Here is a 24,276-nt window from a genome sequence, read left to right as displayed (position 1 = left end):
CAACAAAATCCACATCTAAGAACTGTAGAGGTTCACTACATTCCCGGACACGCTAACATCCCTCAGAACACTTCAGTTGACGCAGCAGCCAAAGAAGCCCACAGACGAGGAAAATACACAGTGGTTAAATGGAACCTTAAAGACGCTATGTGCGAAATACACAGAATCTTAAAAGCAGAATGGGAGAGAGAATACGCCGAGTTTGCTAGTATCAAGCACCGAGGTTACTGCTCGCTTTTCCCCTCAACATCATCCAAACCGTGGTTCCTAAATAAAACTAAGCTTAAAGCCATTGACGCTAAAAGAATCAACAGACTGCTTAGTGGTAACGCATTCGATAGGCACACTCTCGCCAAAATGCATGTAGTTCCTAGTAACATATGTGATACATGCGATAGTATCGATAACGCCTCGCATTTAATTTTCAATTGTACAAAGTACAACACAACAAGGCAAAACTTCCCATCTCTAAGAAAATATAATGATATTTACAAATTCTTTGAAAAAGAAAACATCAGCGCGTACCAAACACTAATTGACTTCATCGACGAAATTGATGTAAAGCTATAAACAGTACTCCAACATCTTCTATTCTTTGACTTGGCAATTTCCACCTTCAAAAGGCGGGCGGCCAAATAATCCCACGCTACTCACGGGTAGTTTGGTAACTTAAACACTAAAAAAAAAAAAAAAAAAAAAAAAAAGTAACAAACAAAATAAGCGGCTGAGGGCCAAGAATTAGGTGCTATTTGGCAAGCAGCTAATCGGCTGGGTTCTGCTCCGAACAGTGATTATTTATTATATTCAAGGGAAGGGAATATCAAATGTTTTGGAGATAAATTGTAGCTAATACTGATTCATCAGAGATCATATGTGGATTATGTGGAGACGAAGACTGGCTCAGATCAGATTCACATTCACTTCCCCATGCCGGCAAAGAGCAGTGGGGGTCGGGGGTCGAGCATCGGCCTCGCTGGTGCTGTTCAGCCAGTAGGTGGTCATGGTGCCCTTGCCCTTGAGCTCTACATCGCCGCGCTGCTTCATCTGGAAGGTACCGAACTTGTCCATCTGGAAGGTACCGAACTTGTCCAGAATGGCCTTGGTAGCGGAGGATACGTGGATCTTGCCGGGCTGACCGGTGCTCTCCATGCGCGAGGCGGTGTTCACGGTGTCCCCGAAGAGACAGTAGTGCGGCATCTTCTTGCCGACGACGCCAGCACAGACGGAGCCGGAGTGCATTCCAATCCGAATCTGGATCTTGTACTCCGGCTTGTGCCTCAGGTTAAAGGAGCTGACGGCCTGCAGAATGTCAAGGGCCATTAGGGCGATCTCACGGGCGTGCTTATCGCCGTTGGGCTCGGGCAGGCCAGAGACCACCAGGTAGGCATCGCCAATGGTCTCCACCTTGTAGACATCATAAAACCCGATGATCCGGTCGAAGGTGCTGTATAGATCGTTCAGGAAGTTTACCACATCCATGGGGCTGCTGCGTGCGCAAAGCTCCGTGAAGCCGACGATGTCGCTGAAGTAAATGTTCACGCTGCTGAACTCCTCCGGCTCCACCAGATCCCCGGCCATCAGCTGCTGGGCGACGGGCCGCGGCAGGATCTGGTCCAAGAGCTCTTCCGTGCGCTGCTTCTCCAGACTCAGCTGGCGCGTTTTTTCCTCGACGAGGGTCTCCAGATTGTTGGCATACTGCTCCATGCGATTCAGCAGGTCATCCATTAGGTTCTCGCAGAAGCCCCTGGAATCAACAAAAGAGAAGCTTGGGACTGGATTAGGTGTTTCTTTAGCTTCGGATGATTTCTGAATAATTACTTCATTATGGTGCGAATATTGCTGCGGATCGTGGAGAAGGCAGGGCGCTCCTCCTGGTTGTCTGCCCAGAATTTTTCCATGAGCTCCAGGAGATCGGGTGGACACTCGCGTTCCCTAATGAGCGGCCGAAATCGATTGCATTGCCGCACTTTGTGCAGAATGGTGTGGACATCCATCTGCTGGCGCGCCTCTTGGTAGGGTCCGCCAGACATCCCCACGTTGCGTGGCCGGACTGCAGCCAGGAATGGACGTCACAGGCAGCAGCTCCGGGGCGATCCAAAAGAGTTCTAGAATAAGGAAGGATAATGGAATGCGGGATGGCGAAGAAACCTCTGGCACCTCTGGGATTCACTCACTCAAGTAGTAATTCTGATCCCGCACAAAGTCCGAGGGCGTGGTCAGCGTGGGCAGGCCAAAGTCGGATATCTTGAGCACAAACCTGCCATCGATGAGGCAGTTGCAGGAGCGCAGCTTTCCGTGGGCCGCCATGTCGCTGTTATGCAGATAGCTCATACCCTTGACAATGTCATGGATGAGGGACATGCGGAAGTTCCAATCCAGCTCGATGGCCTCGTTCTCCAGGACATCCTTGAAGCTGCCGCGGGAGCAGTACTCCGTGAGGATGAGGACAGTGGGTCGTGGCAGGTCGATGCAGGCGCCCACGAACCGTACAGTGTTCTCGTGGCTCACGTCGCGCGCCTGCTTGATCTCCCACAGCAGCTGGGGCGTCAGCTCCACCTTCTTCACATTTACCTTGATGGCCACGCGCTCGCCCTTAAGCTGGCCAATCGTCGTGTACACCTGCGGAAGAATGCAAGAATGCCAGAATGGGAGTGGAGTATACTTTTTAAGCACCGGTAAGATAGACCAAGTTGAGGGAGTCTTACTTTTGCAGCAGGCAAATGACGAGGAAGACGAGACCCAGAAAGAGGAACAGTGCAAATATGGAATACATAATGGTGGACTCTGGAATCGGAGAGATTTACTTATCTCGAATCTAATAATCTAAACCTTTCTCAAATGTGGGATGGGGAGGCCATACCATTGTCATGACAGTCCGGAGAATTTCCTAGGAAGCCACAGGACGGCACATCCGGCGGCGGCTCCTCACGTCCGCCCGGCCAGTGTATCTTCTTGCCATGCACAGCAGCGTATTCCCTAGAAAAGAACGTGTTTGGTGAATCGAATTCGACTATGCGAAGGGCCCGTCGCTCACTTGTGGAATAATGAGCAACGACTGAAAATTTCCCGTTTATGGGATCCAGAACTAGTATCGAGTAGTCCGCATCCCGATCGCCATTGTCATCGATGCGCACGTGTCCGGTAATGCCTTCAAACGTGCGATTCCACATCCGGCGCGTGATGTTCACCCCATCCCCGATGTCGCCTCCTTCGGTCAGTGTCTCGTTTAGGGCCATGCCCAGGAGATAAACTCCATCATAGAAGGCCCCAATGAAGAAGTTCACCTCCTCGCCCTCGCCAAACGTGTAGTTGTAGTCGTAGAGAGCATTCTCTCGGACATTGTCCGCAAAGTCCTGAAACTTCGGACTCGTCGGCTGCAGGAGGCTGACTCTTAAAAGGGCCTCGTATGCCTTGCGGGCTCGGGCATCGTGCTCGTCCTTCATCTCCCAGCCCTTGTCGCTCCAGTAGTCACTCTGAAATATCTCCACGTCCAGGAATACCCACTCGCCATTGGTCATTCCCATGCTGTGGGCCGCCAACATGAACTTTCGCACCAGAATCCCTCGCACCGATAATATGATGACTGTGTACCCAAGTGGATTGAGGTGGATAGAGGAAATTGTGAGAAAAAGTGATCGATAAGTGAGGTGAACAAATCAGTTTAAAGCATGATGTGCTATGTACGTATACCTCTTGCGTACATGCTCGCATCCCTCAGATAGTTCTCATAGATCTCCTCCTCATTGCCATTTAGCTCACGGACAAAGCTCAGCAGTCCCTCCTGTCGTAGTCCGTACTCGAGATTCTTGCCCACCGTCCACGAGAAGAGCTCCGATCTGTCCACCAGCAGGGCCACATGCTTCCAATTGAACTGGCGGAAGACGCTGGCAAAGACCAGAATGAGCCTACACTGGCAGTAGGACATGCGGGTGAGAGTTGGATACTTTGACTTGTCCTTGAACATTCCCTGGAAATTCTACAACGAATATACAATTCTGCTATTGCTTCGCGGATCCCCATGACATTGAAAACAACAAATCTCTCCAGTACATGTTCCAGAAGTTGCAGTAATACCTTCCTGCCAGATACTTCATCCACTTACCGTATTCTCATTCTTCCACTTGTGTATTCTGCCCAGGATGCCAGAGGTCACCGTCAGCTCCCCCTCCGAGGAAGGGGGCTGACGCAGGCAGCAAAAGTGGGAGAAAGGAAATGCGATGCTTTATCCAAAATACGGGAGAACCGAAAACTTAAATTCGAATTAAAGACCCATTGAGCGATGGCCCCTCCAGAGCCCAGAACCCCATTTAATTGCCAATGTCAAGCGTACGACAATTAAGAGGGCTAAATGTGATTGCCTCAAACAGCGTGTGGGAGGGGGGAATAAGCCAGTTCCGCATTATTGAAAGCTGCATGCTGTGCGAGCTCCACACGCAAATCGCTACACTGTCGTCTTGGCTTACGCGTACCTGATCCCCCATGCCCGTGATGATGGGGGTGTTCCAGTAGGCGGCTAGACGAGCCACCGGCTCAAGGGCGAATGCACAGGCTGGTCCAATGAAAGCAATGACGTCGTCCTTGAAGTGCATGTCTGCAGCCAGTCTGGGTGCCCGTGCGCCCGAGCAGGATGGATAACTTAAGACAGACAGGGAAGGAGTGCGGTAGGAGAGTGGCGGCGACAGGCAGAAGACTCTGTCCACTCACCTGGCCTTCTTCTTTACGAGCGTAATGTTGTGGGGTCGCAAGAAGACCTTATTTATCTGATCCAAGGCCAGGTCCACGGCCGGTCCGCAGCGCTCCAGATCGAATGGTGAATCTGCGGGCAGTGCTGGTCGAATCAATCGAATCCCTAGCTGGTAAGTCGCTTACCCAAGTGGGAGGCCATCAGCACGCCCACATTGTAGACACGCATCTGGCTGAATTCGGCCTCGGTCTCAGTCATGCGACCCATCTGGTGGTGCTTCGGATCTCTTGTCCGCTCGAACATCTTGGAAGGAATATCGCCCGTTTCGTTGACAACTACCGTGGTGGTCGTATCGAAGCTAATCTCTTTGTTCAGGTCCTCCCAGGAATCGATCTCGTTGCGCTTAGCATTTTTGTGGGTGCTGAAGGAGTCGGCCAGCATCGGGTAGAGAATATGGACGCTGATTCGGAGCAACAGATGCATATTGTGGAGCTGCCAAAGAACTGGAAGAATGGTTTCCCAAATGAATGGCTATTCCTCATAATCGCACACACACACACACTAATTCCTTTCATTAAACTCATTCAATTTAACTCATTCAACCCGAAATTCGGAGCCAAAACTTGAATTCATTTTGCGTTACATTGCGAGTTTTACTCGACTTTCAAGGGCCCTGGGGCTACATACAAATTTGAAATTAATTCAAATTATAGCAACAACAAAGCGTAATGACTCGCAAATCATTTCATTATCCACTTGATGCTTTAAACAAAAACTACGTCGATTTGAACTTGTTGGTTTTATCTATATAACGTTTAAACTTAAACTTTAAGGACACTTGATTGCCAGTAGCTGGGTGTTTTCTGAACAATTTAAAGTTCATATCTTTGAAACACTTTACTGTTTTTCATTGTTTTCCAGTTGTTAATTACCGAAGGATTTTGAGAGAAATCTGTCGCGAAAGACGAACATCGAATGAGCCACAGGCGAACGCTGCTCGTCCTTTTATAGGCCATGAAACCCCTTCGGCAGACAGGCACGAACCGAACCCTTATACGATTTCGTTTGGCCAATGGGACGAGGCCCGCGAATTACTGGCCAACAGGCATCGTCAAGGGGAATGGAAATGGGAATGTGAATGGGTCTAGGTTAAGCGAGCAAGAGACATGGTTTTATGGTTTCACTTGTTGCTCCTTGGCGGCTCTTGAATAGCAATCGCTTGGAAACGGTGTCGCGTGCTGCTGGCAATTAATGCGTCTGCATGGTGGATTTCGTGTATCTGCTTATGGACCTTCAATTTCATATCGTGCATCCCGTATAAAAGAATTCATAATTTATTCATTAATATTTAAATGGCAATGATCGGATTCATTTGCGCTGAAGCCCTCCGCCGGGTCGGCGCAGGTTGCTGGTTAAAGCGGCAACCTTTGCCGCTCCCTTCTTCACCTCGTCGATGGCATAGAGCATGCGCTGGGGCTCCCTGAGGAACCATATCCATTGAAGCATTTTGTAGCGCCAGAACTTGTCTCTCTCCTGAAATCAAGAAATCAGTGATATTTAGACGCTGGGACGACCCAACTTACCATGCGCCCTACGATGTTCTCCTGAAATTCAGTTCGCAGATGTCGTGCTTTCTCATCGAGACGAGTCTGTTCCTGAGTAACACTGTATATTGCATACAAATAGCGAACATTATCTAACATGGGCTGCTCCAGGGGGGAATCATAGACGTAGGGGCTTAGGGTTTGCTCCAGACGTTTGCTAGAAATGAATAGTACGTGATTACCATCCACGAGAATTTTTCATTTACTCACAGTTCCGACAGCTGATCCTGGGCGGTGAGTTAAGCATGCTCTGAAAAGCGTACGAAAGTAGACGGCCAAACTTTTCATACTCATAGAGACAACTCTTGGCCTCGCTAGCCCGAATATTGTGGCCAAGATGTGCCGCAAGCTGGCTGGCAATCTCCTGCAAGAATTGGGGACAGATGCCTTGGTGACTGCTGTTGATGGAGCACATAGTCTGCACTCGTTGCCAGGTAGCCTGGGCCTGGCTACACAGTGCCTCGGAGAAATTATCCAGAGAATTGCGCTTCTTATATGATTTTGGTCAGTTGCTGGTCGCTTTCATGCCGTCGCAGGGCCCGCTGCAACTTTTCTTTGGTGTTTTCATACAGGACCAGCTCGATGCGCTGTTCGGTGTGTTGCTGGACGAGGCTGGTCACGTCGTTCATGAGTGTGTCGTGGATATTTTTCAGATGATGTTCGTTGAGTAACTGCAGCTCATGCGTTTCCCGTAACATATCTGCTACGCTCAGGCAATGGATCTCGCCAAGATCCAGGTGGTCTATAATGGCCTGAGTTGCCTTGGCCTTAGCCTTCTTCTTGATGAAGGCGAGTGCATAATACTGGATGCTGCAAGGAAGGAAATCGTTAATTTATGACATCTATCATTACAGTCCTTACTGACCCCTCTCGAGGCTCTCCAACTTTTCCTTCTCATGCAGGATACTCACTTCAGCAGTGCTGAACTCGTTATTCTCCTGGATTTTGAAGTTCTCCTTAATATAGAGCGTAAAATACTGCATGAAGGAGTCGCATTTGTGGAAGTAATGCTCCAGCGGCAGCTGGTGCATAAAGAGCTGTGGCATCGGCTCTAATATGAACGCCTTCTTGGCCTCGCTGCTCAGCTTGCAGTTTTCAATCTGCAGCTCTTCCAGATGCTTGGCCTTTTCTTGGCAGTCGCTTAACAGAATCTTTTCCGTGTTTTGCAGTGCAGAAGCGGCACATTCCAACTCGATAAGGTTATTATTTATAGTTTGTTTAGTGTTGCTGCAAAGATTAACCATGTAGAATTAATAGAGCAGCATTTCTGCGACATTGGGTCACTAACGCCATATTCTCAATTAGTGAGGCATAGTCGGCTGATGCCTCTTGAATCGCTGCCCCCACCGCACTCAGAGCATCCACATCCTGCTGCGTATGGGTGAGCAGACCAGGGTTTTCCGCTTCGATCTCCTGCTGCTTAAGTTGGAGCTCCGACCCTGTTAGCCAGTTCGCGCGATGCTGCATTTCATCGCGCTCCAGAACCTCCTGCTCAGTAAGGATGTTGGAGTCCGTAATGCTCACAGACAGTTACTTAAAGAAGAAGAAGAACTGCATAGTCAACAATAAAAGTCCGATTTTGACTTACGCTAAGAATGTCTCCCATTGTAGCCCCTTCTATGAACGTTCAAACAATAAGTATTCAGCAATAAAAAAAAAACAATTTTTTTTTTTTTTTTTTTTTAGGGTTTAAGTTACCAAGCTACCCGTGAGTAGCGTGGGATTATTTGGCCGCCCGCCTTTTGAAGGTGGAAACTGCCAAGTCAAAGAATAGAAGATGTTGGAGTACTGTTTATAGCTTTACATCAATTTCATCGATGAAGTCAATTAGTGTTTGGTACGCGCTGATGTTTTCTTTTTCAAAGAATTTGTAAATATCATTATATTTTCTTAGAGATGGGAAGTTTTGCCTTGTTGTGTTGTACCACTAAAAAATTGTACAAAGTACAACCACTAACCATACAGTATATAGATGTGCCAGTTCATACAACGAAAGCCTCACACACTGGCTAGCGCGTTCAGTACCCCAAAGTGACGTCATCATGAGAGAGAGAGCGCAGAGAGAACATCTTTGCATGTTTAGTACACACGCAATATGTTTCGACAAAAATATGTGATTGTATGCTTTTCAGATTTTTTGAACTCTCTCGGTCTGGTTCTGTTTTGTCACCAGCATGTTTTAGTGTATGGGTGCACATGCATTCTCACGTACTTTGCGTGTGTGTGTTTAGTATTGCTGGCCGCTAGAACTGAAATTTGAGTTTGGTTCTTGTTTTGGGTCTTTTGATGAGCTGACCTACCGCCACAAAATAAATGAAGAATGGGCAGGGTGTGGGGGTATGGTACACTAGGGCGCGGGAAATGAAATAAAAGCTGTTATTTGTTTGATTTATACCACAAAATATAAAATATTACAATAATATAATTACACATTTATTTCCTTATTTTAAACAGGTTTATTATAAATTATAAAAATTATGCAAACGCCGTCGGTTCTCTACTTTTTTGTTTATTATAACTAAAACAATGATGTATATAAATATACAATATAAGAAAAAATATATATATACTTAAATAAATTTGCATAAATATATATATTTCTTTCTATAAATAGAGGATATGCCTTAAGAATGTTCATATATGTAACTACATATATATACGTAAATACATACATACAATGTACTTAAAGTCGCCGCTCAAATTGGCTCCCGATTGAAGATCGGTACCCAGGGAACACCACGAGGAGGCCATTATATATTAAATGGGGTCAAAAATTAATCTGACCTTTGAGTCGACTTGATATGACTTAATTTCAAGACTTTTAAGTAATTAAGTCACATCAATGTTCCCCGCCTAAAATTAAATCTGTTAGATATGTGTACAAGTTAACACAATCGATCGAAAAAATATATAAAAACAAGATCAGCCGTTATACAGGGGCTGTTGCCCAGCGACACCGGAGTTTTGGGTACGCAACAATGTTGCAGAACGAGCAGTGAGCGTCGGGAGTGCTGGGAACTTACTTGTAAGGGTAGAGGAGTTCGGGGGGAGAAATTAACCGCGTCGGCCGTCGCCACGCCTATCTCAAACCGAATAAAATAAAATAAAAATTGAAAGAAATAAAATTAAAATTGGCGCCCAACTAATTCGAACCAACGGCAAAACCTGAACCAGCGGCAAAAATAAAAAACCAATACACGCAATTGAACATAAAAAAAAAAACAGATCCAGCAGCATCTGGAAGACAAAGAAGACACCATACTACCATACACCATAAATTGTACACCATACACCATAAACCGTACACCATACACCACCATACACCTACCAACAAGAAGACATCAAGAAGCAGCTATACTAACATAGTATAAATCCAGCAGCATCTGGAAGACAAGGAAGACACCATACTACCATACACCATAAATTGTTCACCATACACCATAAACCGTACACCATACACCACCATACACCTACCAACAAGAAGACATCAAGAAGCAGCTATACTAACATAGTATAAATCCAGCAGCATCTGGAAGACAAAGAAGACACCATACTACCATACACCATAAATTGTACACTATACACCATAAACCGTACACCATACACCACCATACACCTACCAACAACAAGACATAAAGAAGCAGCTATACTAACATAGTTTATGATAAAGAACATGTGAGTAGAGTGTTCATTAAAAAAAAAAAAAAACTCAAAACCCCAGATAAAACACAATTTAGTCTTGCAAGTTGATTGATAGTGAAATAAATAAAAACAGGTGCATTTTTTGTTTAGGTTATGAGTGATAAGGAAGTACAAGATTTTGTAAAAGAATTTCAGAAACTAAAAGGAACAAATTATCAGGAAGACGTAATAGAGAACATAAATTTAGAAATGAATATATCAAACGAGCAGCTCAGACTCATGATAGAGGCCGCGGTTTCAAGCGCACTAGCCGTACAAGAACAGAGCTTCACTTCAAAACTACAGGGTATTCAGGAGAGCTTAAATAGTGTACAAATTAACGCTCCTCAAGTGGTGGCGTACAAGGATGCAGAGATAAGAACAGACGTTGTCTGTAATGAGACTCTTGATATTATGAAATCCCTGCCCGACTTTGAGGGAAAGAATGAAACCTATGTCTCATGGAGGAAGGCTGCGCATACCGCATACAAAGTTTATGAGAAATTTGACGGTAGTAGTTATTATATAGGCATTTTGCTATGGGACAGTGTTAGGTACACAAAGGAGGAATATAAATTATAGAGAAAGTAGAAAGGTTCAAGGGCATCGAATCCGTTTTTCAGGAAACACTTAAAAAATACCTCTAAACTATCACATTAGATTCATTGCAAAGGGATGACCTACCTGTTTGAGGGTTGTTTGAATCGCAACACGGGACCAATCGTAAAAACAGGTTCATTGACAGTAAGAGGGAGGAGAGAGAATATAAATGAGCGAAGGATCGATTTGAGAGGATTTTACATGGTTGAGAAACAGGATTGAGATCGAAGTTAGATCACATTATCACCGATAGGTGGCGCCACCAAGTAGTAAAGGATAAGGGACGGTCATATTTAGACTGAATTACCAAATTCGCAGCATGTTGCAGCAACATATGCTTAAGAATGTGCAGCTTGGCAGCATGTTGAATGTAAATGTGCATCATATTGCTATGTTATTACGTGATCATGTTAAATAAATACTTATAAGATATTTTATTAACATTGAATTGGGAAACAATTTCTGCTATGTTATTAACTGGTCAAGTTAAATAAATACTTATAGGATATTTTATAAGTATAGAGGGTTGAATGGTAAGAGAACACAAATTAATGGAGATATATACAGGAGCACACAAAGAATAAAATTATAATAGGAAGACATAAAAATTAATTAAGCTACTTATATTAAATATACGGCCGTCCCTTATCCTTTACTACTTGGTGGCGCCACCTATCGGTGATAATGTGAACTAACTTCGATCTCAATCCTGTTTCTCAACCATGTAAAATCCTCTCAAATCGATCCTTCGCTCATTTATATTCTCTCTCCTCCCTCTTACTGTCAATGAACCTGTTTTTACGATTGGTCCCGTGTTGCGATTCAAACAACCCTCAAACAGGTAGGTCATCCCTTTGCAATGAATCTAATGTGATAGTTTAGAGGTATTTTTTAAGTGTTTCCTGAAAAACGGATTCGATGCCCTTGAACCTTTCTACTTTCTCTATAATTTATATTCCTCCTTTGTGTACCTAACACTGTCCCATAGCAAAATGCCTATATAATAACTACTCACAGCTAACAGCTAGTACATAAACTAGTAATCTTTCAACAACGATGGATGACCTTGAAATCATTTTTATCGATTCCCAACCGAAATCAACCATAAATCTGGACTCTCAGCCGAGCTCCGTAGACCTGTCCTTGATTTTTGGGATTAAGACCCAAACCTATCTCGAGAGCAACTTGACCTGGTTAAGTGACATTAAATGGGATGATGACGACGATGACCCAAGGAATGCAACGCCTAATAATGATAATCCATCATACATTTTCCCGGATGATGACAACATTTTCGATTTAGTAGATAATCAGGATGATGATAAAAGATCTCAACTCCAGGAACTACTTCGGGATGAAGATGATGATGACTTAATTGCTGCGGTAAAATTAGCTGAGGCGAAATTTTAATAATACGAATACATATTTATATAATAAGAATATTTTATGTATTTTTCTAAAAATAATATAAACATATGTATATAATAAATATAACACATTTAACCACTATTTATTTTAAATGTTTGCTGTTTTACTTTTGATTGGTTGAATTTCACTTCCTCTTATTACAAGAGAATCATAGGATTCGTTTGAAACAGGTTTCTTCCAAGTGAGGATTCCTTAAAAAGAATAAGTGGATTTCAGGTAGAATACTGATGCTTTTGATTGAATTTATTGAGTCATTTTTACATCATATTGTACTTAGTTGGTAAATTTATGTAAAGGTATTTATATTTAAAAACGCACAGATTATTTAATTTCTGAATATTTATTTTATATTTTTCGCTTTAATTCCATGTTATGCTTAAATAAAATATGCATATTGAAGTCAATTCTCAACCAAAACAGTTCAGTTCCTGGACATAAGTAACATCTATAAAATGATGATTTTGATTTTGAATAACTAAAGTTGTGGATTTTTAAGGTGTGTTTTTTCAGTTCATTGCGGGAACTAAAAGATGTTTTTAAATAGCACAACTCGCAATGAAATGTCCTCATTTCGAAGTAAAAGTGAACTAACCTATCTCAGTAACTTACAGTTCTTATATAGGAAGTGATCAGCATATAAACAAAAATTTTATGCATTTTGTTCTGTTTTATAATTTTGTCATGTTGACTGTTATATAAGACCAAAAATGTAAATATAATATTTGAACCAATATACAGCAGTGTATCCATAATTCATCCCTTATTACTCAACCACCAATCAGACTTAAGACATCTGGCCATTACAGCTTTAAAACCATTTACTTATAATCACTCAACTACCAATCTGCTCAGATCACATTTGTATAAAATTTAATTAATGAGAGTATAAAAGATCATGCAATCTTTCAAATAATTTAGTATAAAATCATTAGTAGTTTGAATAGTTTCTATTACTACAATGGTATGTAAGAATATTTAAATCTCTATATAGAAAATGATAAGCACTTAATCAAATATATACCTAGGCTTTCCTAGAATTACTTAACGCGACAAAGCCGGCGGTTGGATACACAAAGGTTGAGGACCTGTGCATAGGATTTGAGTACAAGATCAATGGATGTAAAATAAAAAAAACATCATTTGGAAATAAAGTAGTCCTTTATTTAACTGATAAGGACAACGAACCGCTTTGGATATTTTTACCTAAAAGTTATGTAACCAAATTTTCCACAAAAACGCCCTTTAAGATGTTGAAGGAGCATGGAATCTCACATCTTATATATAAAGGAAAAGAGATGAATAGATATAGCACTGCCCATTTCCAATTTATATGTAAAGAGTAAATAAAGATTTCCCATTATATATATATGTAAGAGAAGAAGAGACAACTATACATGTAAAGACAAAAATAAACAAAAAGGTTAAGAATATACATATGTAAAAAAGAGATGGCTAGATATAGTACTTATCATTTCCAATACATGGGTAAAGAAAAATATAAGGGAAACAGAGCAAAGACGTGGATATAAAGAGTCCTGCTCTTTGAATCATTATCAGTAATAGAGTCAAGAAGACAGCTGCAAGATGCATGCCAAACAAATACAACTTTTTTTTAGTGCAATTCGAGGAGATGATCTTCGAGGAGCACGTACAAATTCTTGAAAATTTGATGAGCATTTTGGAGGATCTGGAGGAAAAGGAGCTTCAGTACTCCAAGTTTGGCTTTCATTATAAGCTATGCCCCTGGAGTGATGACGATGCAACGGACGGACCTGACACATGTCTGTGTCATACCCTACCAAATAAGAAAGCAGAAGCTATAGACCTAATGTTAAAGTACTATAACTTAAATAAAAGATTGTATCCCAGCTCAAAAAATCAATAAACATCTTAAATGTCTCTGAAATAATATTGTGTTTTATTTTAAACGAATTTTCTTAAACATTTGTATTATTAACTTATCATTATAGTTAAAATCATTTTTCTTAAATTGTTTTAAAAAACAATTTAATGTTTTTTTGCTGCTTTTAAATATTCCATATAGGATACAGTAATGACCGCATGTATTTGAAAAATAACCTTGCAGTGGTTGTTTATTAAATGTAAACTTTGTGGAATTTTTCCTTAATATTTTTAAAAATTCTTTATTTTGGGGATATTGACCATATGAATCAAAAAATTCTGCTGAATATTTGTTTTCAAAGTAAAAAGCAACCCAATGAGTTCCTGAATGGCTTGAAGAATCTGTGTTTGCTATTATTAAAGCAGGATATTTCGAAATTACTTGAGGCAGCTGATCAGAGGGATAAACTCCTTTAAAAATTGTTTTTGTTTTTGAATGCTTGGAAAGCAACTTATCGATTTGCAATGTATTCATTTTTACAATAGAACACGAATATTTCTATGTTTATCAATATCAATCATTGAGTCATATTCACAGTATTCCAGACAAGTAACTGCTTCTGTAAGAGGCTCCGAAAATCGTCCTTCAATTCGGATGGCTCCTTGTGATATTAAATTTGAGCATACAGTTGAATTGTGATGGTCTGCACTTAGGTCAAATGCTAATATAAAACTATTTTTATCAAACATTTCCTTTGTAATTTGTAAGCCTCGATCATAATGTTTTATTCCACTTGATCTGAATAGCATATTATATCCTCTAGAGCTTTGAGCATTTTCAGAGTTCGAGAAATCAAACTCAAGTGCCTGCGATGGTACTTGTACTCCATTAACCAATAGATTAAAGCGTTGAATTTTAAAATGATCAAAATGGAAGGGGTTTAATGCCCGATTTCCAGAATATGATTTGTTTTTTACCATGCAAAAAGCCAAAAAATTGGGAAGCTGTCCAATAACTGCATTGTCAATTGATAATGTATTATTTCCTGGATATATTGTAAATGATTTTACTTGAACTTTGCTGTATGGATAAATGGCATTTTTAGTTTGTAAAACATGATGATGAGCCAATAAAATGCTCGGATTAATAGTTATGTGGTTCATGAATAGTTGGGCCTCCAATATTTTAAGATTTGATTCAGTTTCAGATTCCATTAAATAAAATGCTGTTTTTTCAATGTTAAAAGTAATCCTCAAATCTACATTATTTATAAGCAGTTTTGGTTGATTAAATATATCTCCATGAACTTTTCCGAATAGTTCAACCTTATTACTGTTTTGAAAAATATTTTTGAGAATAATGGATCCATCGGTGTTAACGTATCTACCAGATATTAATTTACCATAATTAGGATAATAACCTTGAGTGGCTAAGTGACTTTCACTGGCATCACTACCATAGTTTAAAATCGTTTGCAAATACGATCTATAATGATAGTTATTATCACTCTGAGAAACCAAAATATTATTTAAATATACGGACGAACTTCTAAACATTGAATGAAAAATATTATTCACTACTCCAACATCGTTTCCTTCAATGTTGGTATTATCACTTTTTCTTAGTTGCACAACAAGTCTTAAGTAAACACTTGACAGGTCTCGATATGTTTCCCCATTTCCTAAGCAAACGAATTCAATTGAAGAAGCACTGTCCAACGAAGCTATGGGGTTATATGAAACTTCTTCTGTTCTTAGAATAGAGCTTTGTGTAGGATGTGGCTCAAAGAGATCCAATTCGCTTTTCATACATTCAATATGGGTGGTCATTTTGATTTAGAAAAAATGTCTCTTATAGTTAATTTCTTTGTTGATTTTTTTTTTTTGGGTCTCGACTGCGTATGTTTGCTTCCTTCTTTAGATGATAAATGAGATAGTTTTTTCCTAGACCTTCTCTTTTTATTCTTTTTACCTGCCCCATTCTGGAATCGGGTTAACTTATTAATGGCTTTATTTGACAGGTTTTGCAAAGCAATTTTACTTTGTTCTTGGATAATAGTTCTTAAAGGTTTTCGACCAAACTCATTTATTACTGCCTTTCCAGTCTCAGAAGCTTGGTTTTTAATAGCGTTTATCCCCGAAAGGAATAGTGGTTTTATGTAATTAAAAAGACCACTAAAAAAATTCCCAATTCCTCTACCTTGTTGGATAACTCTGGGTGAAACATAAAGACTTCCTATATGATTCAACACTCCTCCACACTGATTTAAATAATATTGTTGATAAGATTTCGTCATGGTGGTTATTTCTACTCTGAATAAATTTCCATCTTTACAGTATTATTTATAGCATTTCTTTTCGTTTTTTAAAGTGAAGGGTAACAAAAATTGGAATTGCTGAAGATTCAAATGGTACTTTATACCCTTTGGAATCGGTAATTAAGATCGAAATTTCTTTTGGAGACCATATTTCAATGGGATAATATTCAATATTGTTGAATTGTATAAGTTGCTCTTTTCCATTATAATGTAATTCTCGAAGACATCGAGGTCTTTTATTTCCAACACATCTTGGTTTGATAATGTCAGTGTAAACAAAAATTAACCCATTTTGAACCTGTTCAGACTCTATTGACTCATTTTCATATCGAAATGTTTCTCCATTTACTAAGCTAATAACGAATTCTGTTGTTTCTTCAGATGCGATTGAGGTATTCTCAGGCCTGCTTTTTATACATTTATTTAGATATAAGTCTGTAATTCCTACTTCCCAGTCATCGTTCATGTTTTCAGGAATATTTACAATGTTTGTAAATGCACACTTAACGTTATCATGATATACATTTAACGCATCATTACTAAGTACTGTCACGAAAAACTCTGTTACATTTACCATTTTTAGTTCTACGTTCTTTGCAGTTTATTAATTATAGGAAAACCAATTAATTTTGTTTTTTCCAATTTGCACGGCCTTACTGTTTCTAACAGCCCTAATCAACTTTTCTCGTCCACTTACGTATTTCAAGTCTTGAAATGGATTTGGTTCACTTTTATACCTCTTAAGTTTTACTCTTAGCTTTCGCTATTTATCAGTAAGCTTCACTTTAGTCAATGCTGATTTTTTTGATGCTTGAGTGTCTAAAAATGAAGTATCCTGAACTTTACGCTTATTAGGTTTTGAGTTGAAAGATTTTTCGATCAGAAAATCTTCATCATCGATGTCGTTAGGTAAATCAGAGAACTCATTTGTGATAGAGAGTTCTTTTTTTGAGGACTCATTATTTGTATTGTTAAGAATGGAAGTGTTAGGTTTTACATCTAACCAAACTGACTCGTCTTGTGTTTGTATTCCAATGCTTTGAGGTGGTGAAAGTCGTTTGTTCTGCGTAGTTCGTATATCCATTGTCTTATTTCTTTTTTTATTTTAATAGTAACACAATTCTTGACGTATTTTAATCCATTTATTAAAGTCACTAGTTTTTTTATCATTTAAAATAGGCAAAAACGTTATATTTATTAAATCGTTTTTCTGGGCATTATTTACCAATTTTTGATATGCATTCGGATGAATTAAAATAACTTTGGTTAATTGATGCTTATTTTTAAGCATTGTTCAATATTTTTCCAAAAATCCCCGAAAGCAATGAACTTATTAAAACAGGTAAAAATCCTCCTTTTTGGATGAGAACTTTTCTCTTAGAATTTATTGACCGTTTTGGACATGAAATAAGACGTAATGCATTTTTATACTTTTTTAGAGCATATAGTTGCTTTTTTGATATCTTATGATTTCCTCGTAGAGTATTCAACACTATCTCCACTAATGCTTTTACTAACTCAATGTCACAATTACTTATAATTGCATTTCGAAGTTTATTATTTGCCCTTTTGAGCACATACAATAAATGTTTGTTCGCTTTCAGTCGATTTAGATTCTTTTTGTAAACCATTTTCATCTGAAAAGCAAACCGTATACTCAGAATTAAAAATATGTGTACGAAATCTATGGAGATCATTTATTCCCTGAGTAAGATCAATAAGTAAATAACCATGTGGTTCATCTGTCACCTCCTTATATATTCTGAAGAGCTCCTGAGAATTTTCAGGATAAATTTGTCTTGCTAAGCATTGAAATTGTAGCTTATCTCTAGGATTTTTGAACGCAACGATGTATTTTGTGTTTAGTGAAATATCTCGAGTATGTGATGATTTATGAAGTATATTTTGTGTAACTATTACGGATAAATTCCTGTGGTGTGATCCGTTTGTAAATAGCTCACAGACATTTTTATTAAATGCACCCATCATTAAGTCATCTAGTATTAAAAGAATTGGCTCATGATTTTCATTTTCAATTGTTTCGGGAACTCCTTTATAGTATTCGATGGTATTAAAATTTGGCTTAGCATGCTCCTCTCCATAACACCAAATTATTCGATTAATTGAAATGCTCAGCAAATCATTCCTTTTGTTTATTAAATTTTCTAAAAACGTTGTCTTACCAGATCCGCAAATAAGCATTGTAAAAGGATGTATAAATTGCTTAAACATTTTTGGGTTATGTTTTATTTATTAATATTTTATAAATGTTTTCTAACATCTAAGATATTCTAATTACGCGTCTCCTGATCGCGCTTTTTGGGGCAGTTTTTTTCTAAGTGAGTATCAGATCCGCAATAATTACAATAAACAACTTGTGTGTATCCGCTTTTGTGAGGATCCTTTTCAAACAAACGCTTAAATGAATCCATTTTAAACAACTAGTTACTACAAGTGCTGAATATAAACTGAAAATCTAAACATATGAGTCACTATTACAGTAGATAGCGTAGTTAGAATTTTCCAAGATAACAAATAGCTTAAATAAATTATTTAGAGCACATCTCAGAGGAACTTTTTTGTGGATTCTACAGTTTGTAAAAAAATTTGGATAAAATGTGAGACTTTTTCCTATATCGATATCAATAATATTATTTGTTAAATACTTAGATAAAAACTTTTTTTTAATTTCACCACGTACAATAACAGTGCTAAATCTATTTAGTGGTGAAAGTATTTCACCTAAACTTAAATATGATATTTCACCATCTGACCATTCCAATCCATTTATGGTTTGACGATTAATATTTTGTTGTTTAATCATTTCATTATCCAATTCATTCAGATGATATGGTGGTTTGAAATGAAAGAAGTTTGGTGTTACTGTTCCGGTTTGCATAAACGCCAATTCCTTAATAAAAAGTTGTTTATTATTTCCAAAGAGATATTGAAAATCAACTATAACGCTTGAATTCCTGTCGATTGTGTTCATGTTGGGTTGAGATTTTGTAATAAACTGAATGAGTCGTTGATTCCTATCTCCTTTATATACAGCCCAATTTAGTAAGAGTTCTTAGTTTAACAAAAGCATTCAACCCAAATGGACACGCTTCAATCAAAAAGAATTAGGTCCACTAGAAAGAAGCAGGATCACGAAGTCATTTTCGGTCTCGAATATTATGTAGTACATAATTTAAAACTTAAATGCGGTTTTTCAACTACAAGAAAATTCACTCCAATGATATGGATGCAGCAAAGCAAAAACAATTTCGTCGGTTTAGATAAAGATGAATGGATGCAATTGGTTACATACAAGGAGTATATCCAATTGAAACTTGATCAGTATGATTTTTTGATGCCTGATACAATTATAGACCATCCATTATTGCCCACAATTAAGTGTAATTTTAGATTTCGAAAATCAGATAAGCAGTGTGTTTATAATAAATCAGTTTGGAAATAAAATTGAATTTGATAGTGAGTCCTGGAGATCGTTTTTAAGATTAGGCATTTTTTTTACCACATTTTTATGTTGGAATACGATACTTAAGCAACAAATTATATACCTCTACTATAATAATATTATTCCTAAGTGTGCAGCCTTACAAAAATTTGATGTTCAACTAGCTGATTTAGACGGTACTTATGATAGAAATGTGCAAATAGATAGATATTCCAAAAAAATGTGTAATCAAATAAAACGCGATGTTCTTGAGTATAAGCAAACACTTTTAAATAAGCAATCATCCCAACATAACAATAGAAAATAAAAATTATATTAAAAATGAGTAAGCAACAAGTTGTTAATGAAATACATAAGCCTACTAGAAGAAATTTCATTCGTCGTAAATTCGTACAAAAGGGAATTAATGACACGTGGCAAATCGATTTAGTTGAAATGATACCCTTTTATAAGGAAAACAAATGATATAGGTACTTGCTGACAGTAATTGACACGTTCTCGAAGTATGCATATGCAGTTCCCGTTAAGTCTAAAACAGCTTTAGATGTTTTATCAGCATTGAAGAAAATATTAAAAATATCTAAACATAAACCTAAAAATATTCAGTCTGATCAAGGAAAGGAGTTTTTTAATGTAGCCTTCGGAGAGTTAATGAACAAGAATAACATTAACCATTACCACACATATACACACCTTAAGGCATCTATTTGTGAACGTTTTAATAGAACATTAAAAAATCGTATGTGGAAAATCTTTAGTATGCAGGGTAATCATACGTGGATTTATACCTTGCATGACTTACTAAAAGATTATAATAATTCATATCACCGTACTATAAAAATGAGGCCTATAGATGTAAACAAACAAAATGAAGAGTTTATTTTGAAAACAGCTTATAATATTTGTAAGGTATTTCCTAAACACAAGTTTTCCATTGGTGATCCTGTTAGAATAAGTAAATATAAAGGTATTTTTACAAAGGGCTATGATCCAAACTGGACAACCGAAGTTTTTAAAATTTTAAAAGTAAAGTCTACTAATCCTGTAACATATGAACTGGAGGACTATAAGGGGGAAATGATCAAAGGCTCATTTTATGATCAAGAACTCCAAAAAGTTAAAGATGAAAATGCTTTCTTAGTGGAAAAAATACTCAGAAGGAAAAAAGAACAAGTTTTTGTTAAATGGTTAGGTTTCGATGAAACACACAATTCATGGCTAGATAAAAAGAGTATATTAAAATAATTAAGCACGCAAAATATTTATCAGATTTAATTTATTTTTGTGTATTTTTTACATTGAAATATAGTTTTAATTATACACAAATTAAAAAATAATAATAATATAATGTTAAATTTACTTATACCATATTTTGTGTATTATTACTAGCACCTAAAATATTTTTAATTTCATAGTGATTATGAGCTAATGTTGAAATATTATCAGGTAATATAAATCTTTTGTCATCCTTATAATTTAGACTTATCTTATTTACAATTTCAGTATAAATTTTATGACCTCTACTTCTAATAACTCTCTGTTGTCCATAGTCAGTTATAGTCAGTGTTATCATCTTTAGCAATTAAATATGAGTATGCTTTCGCTTTTAATCCTGCAAACGACGTCATTATTTTTCCTGCATTTTCGTCTTTCATTAATCCAAGCTCTTTGTTATTAGCGAGATTGATACCGAATCTGTTTGAGGCTAGGTAATTGGTTGTATCAAAGCGATTAGGATTGAATTTAATTAAATCATAAAAATCTTCTTCTGATGATATAATAAATGAATCTGTATCCATATAGAGTATTTTTGATGATGGACATTTTACAGAATGAAAATTATAGAAATAGTCATACATTAACCATTTTGAAACATTAACATTAACCATTTTGAAAGTTATCATAAAAAATTCGGGACTTAGTTGATTCAATGGCAGCCAAATTATCTCCAAAGATTTCAACACTGTGAAAATTATGTCTTGCTATGCGTTGTCTAAACCCTGCTGAGTTTTGTCTTGAATCATAATGCTTAACTAATGCAACCTCACGACGTTTTTCTACATTCTCCATTGTTTTACCGTAAACGGCATTAACCATTAATTTGTAAAAGTTTATCTCAAAGTCATTGCTAGCTAATTTTCTAAGAGATGTATTGAGGTCAATATAAGGTTTCAGCCAACAGGACTGATTAAATGATAAAACTCTAGATATTTTTTCTAAAATCATACCTTGCTCTATACATAACTGTAGCTGCTTCAAATGGATTATATAGTTCTTTTTATCACTTAAGTCAGCTATTAGTTTTGTCTGCTTTCCTCCTGGTGGAATCTTATTTTCGGGGCAAAAAGGTAAACTTTTATGCTTATTATGAATATCATCAGGATATCGTATATCTACTTCTAAAATATATCCAACATCACTAGATGCCGATATGCTAAGAACGTTGAAAGATGAAATTTCATCGTTACTTAGAAATTTAAAATTAGAAAATGGAAGGGGTTGACTCATAGCCCATCCATATAAGTTGTTGGCGTCAATATATGAAAGGAAATTTATGGGTTCGGTAGGCTTAAATTTATTATTTAAATATTTGTTATTTGCTGTTGCAATCCGTTGAGTACATTGGGTCAACCCTCCACGAACAGCAGTTTTTAAAAAATTATAAATGTCAGGATCACTAACAAGTTCTAATTCTACCCTTGTGTATTTTAACATTGCATCCCATGAAACTGAAGGAGCAGTAACATAATTAATGGGGTCTAACCTGTACACTCGGGAACAAAGACTCCTAAAATTCTCAAATACATCAGCAAGAATTAAAACATCGCTTTCCAAATATAATTTTAAATAATCTCTAATAGATTTGTAATTAAATGCGCTCCAAACCTTCTGAGCAAAGTTGTAGTCTTCAACACTACATTCCTCATCATTCAGTGAATTATAAAAATTATCTCGCGAAGGAAGCAGGGATTCATCAAATTTTTCAAAACTATCCAAATAATCATAGGGAAATACTCCCTTTCGTCGTAGCATATCAAATTTTTCACCTTGATATTTAGTTTTCAAAATTTTAAAAATCGCTATGTTCATATAACTAGCGAGTTTTTCTAAGCTTGAATTTAAAAATCTATTTGAATCTATATATCTAATTTTATATTGATGAAGATAAGATTCATCGAGCTTACAATTTTGAGTTAACGCAATATATAACTCTTTATTGCAAGGAATGGGTCTTAGTTCATCTTTTATTGACGTAACAAATAAATGTATATCATAACGAGACAAGTTATGAAAAACTACCGGGAAAAAGGGATCGCTTAATCTAAATGTCTGTTTACACAGCTTATGAATAGGACCTACATATTGTCCTGTAAACTGATCAAAGAATTTTTCTCGATCATCATCAGAAATTTGTTTCTCGCAGGCATAGCAATCACCGTGTTCCTGATAATCCTCATCCCAAATGTTAAACTGATAGATTGGTTTTTTATAGGACTTCCAGTACTTCTCATAAAGTCCATCGGTTTTCATCCTAAGTGCTTGACAAAATTTTTGGATACAATCCGGTCCTGAAATAACGAAATCATAATGTTTATGAGTTTATTGCCTTTGCTGGAATGTTAAAATATTTACCTTCGTATGTCCACATCTCATTTAGATGTTCATTGTATTTATGTACAATATAAAATGTTGCTGCACATGCTGTATGCCTCTGTGCCATAGTAGTTGATGATTTTGATGGATCATTAAGATTTATATGGTAATTTTCAAAAACTGCTTCGATGTCAGCATAAATTACTACTGGTGGAGATAGTTTTTTAGAAAAACTTTTGAATACAGTTTTGGTATTAGGTTCAGGATACAAAGCAGCAACTTTTCCACACTCTTTAGTGTCATGTATAGTATTTGTTGTACTATAAAATTGCAAGCAGTTCTCGCAAAAATATGCAGTATTATGGGATTTACTATGTTGTGAATAACATAATTTTCTCATGCACGTTATATATGCATAATGCATCATTTGCATATTATCACTATTAATTCCAAGCAAGTTTATGTGGTGAGTCCGAATTTTCTTAGTCCTCACTGTGGGTCCCACAACGTTTTTTCCATTCTCATCGACTTCATAAACATTGATGCTAAAATCCTCATTTGCTGATTCGAATCGCTTGATTCCTTTGCTTGTTATTGGAAACTCAATTCCGGAAAAATTTAATCTTACTCCTTCATAATAAATGATGTCTTGCCGTATGTTTCCGCATCGATAGGATGATGGTATTGTTAACTTATCTCGGGAAATTTTTTTTAATGCTGCTGTTTGATATATAGTTTTAAGGTGTTTTTCATAGGCCAATGATGCTAAAACACACCACTTGAAACAAAAATCATCGTCATTTTTAACATTTATGAGTGCATTTCGTGACTTAATTTTTTTGGGAGCTTGGATAAACCTGTTTGCAGCGATATGCTCTAGTTTTATCATGGTAAGTTCAAAATATTTAAAACACTTTATTGCCCAACCTGAATCCTTCTCCTGGAATTCACTGCTGAGAGTTATCAAATTTTCTATGGTATCATTTAGATGATCATCAATCAGCTCGTTTTCATATATTGGTTTGTATGGAGTAATGAAATGCTTCATTGTTTCTGTTAAGC

The 24,276-nt window shown here is 37.6% G+C and overlaps 1 long non-coding RNA gene and 2 pseudogenes across 1 annotated transcript; all 3 read right to left on the bottom strand.

Moving 5' to 3' along the window:
- Positions 1 to 774: 774 nt before the first annotated feature.
- Positions 775 to 5,698, bottom strand: LOC117192915 (annotated as a pseudogene).
- Positions 5,699 to 6,000: 302 nt separating this feature from the next.
- On the bottom strand, positions 6,001 to 7,845 carry LOC117193821 (annotated as a pseudogene).
- A 15,002-nt stretch (positions 7,846 to 22,847) lies between these two features.
- LOC117193801 lies at positions 22,848 to 23,309 on the bottom strand. The gene is made up of 2 exons (XR_004474704.1): positions 23,254 to 23,309; positions 22,848 to 23,189 (listed from the first exon to the last, which is right to left on the bottom strand). It is a non-coding gene; the product is annotated as an uncharacterized LOC117193801 (long non-coding RNA).
- Positions 23,310 to 24,276: the final 967 nt, after the last annotated feature.

Source organism: Drosophila miranda, assembly GCF_003369915.1.
Source record: "Drosophila miranda strain MSH22 chromosome Y unlocalized genomic scaffold, D.miranda_PacBio2.1 Contig_Y2_pilon, whole genome shotgun sequence".
Classification (NCBI taxonomy): Eukaryota; Metazoa; Arthropoda; class Insecta; order Diptera; family Drosophilidae; genus Drosophila; species Drosophila miranda.
The sequence above is the reverse complement of the archived record's forward strand: the minus strand, read 5'-3'. Positions and strand labels throughout refer to the sequence as shown.